The following is a 534-nucleotide window of genomic DNA, read 5'->3' as shown; positions in this document are numbered from 1 at the left end:
GACCCCATGGACTGTAGCCTACCAGGCTCCTCTGTCCATGGGATTTTCCAGACAAGAGTACTGGAGTGGATTGCCGTTTCCTTCTCCAGGGGATCTTCCCAATCCCGGGATAGAACCCAGGTCTCCCACATTGCAGGCAGATGCTTTACCATCTGAGCCACCAGGGAAATGTCTTACATATAGGAATTTAGCACATGATGAAAGAGGAGTCATATTACTAAGTTTAAAAAGTACTAACGTAGTAAAGTATCAATGTATATCTCCACCTAAAATAAATTATAACCCAAAATAAATACCAGATTATAAGATTAAATATAAAATATCGGTTCCTTTCACCCTCCAAAAAAAGTGTGTATGTGTCAAAGCCCTTAAAGAGAGGATGACCATTTCACAGTTATGAAAAAAAGAGAAAATGATGACAGAAAAATATTAAAATTTAACTACAAAAATGTTACTTCAATGGGCTAAAATACAAATTAAAAACAAGCAACATACAAATTAAAAATTGTAGGAAATATGACAAAAGTTTATTTC

This window comes from Bison bison, unplaced genomic scaffold, assembly GCF_000754665.1.
Source record: "Bison bison bison isolate TAMUID 2011002044 unplaced genomic scaffold, Bison_UMD1.0 scf7180017859307, whole genome shotgun sequence".
In the NCBI taxonomy this organism is placed as follows: domain Eukaryota; kingdom Metazoa; phylum Chordata; class Mammalia; order Artiodactyla; family Bovidae; genus Bison; species Bison bison.
The sequence above is the reverse complement of the archived record's forward strand: the minus strand, read 5'-3'. Positions refer to the sequence as shown.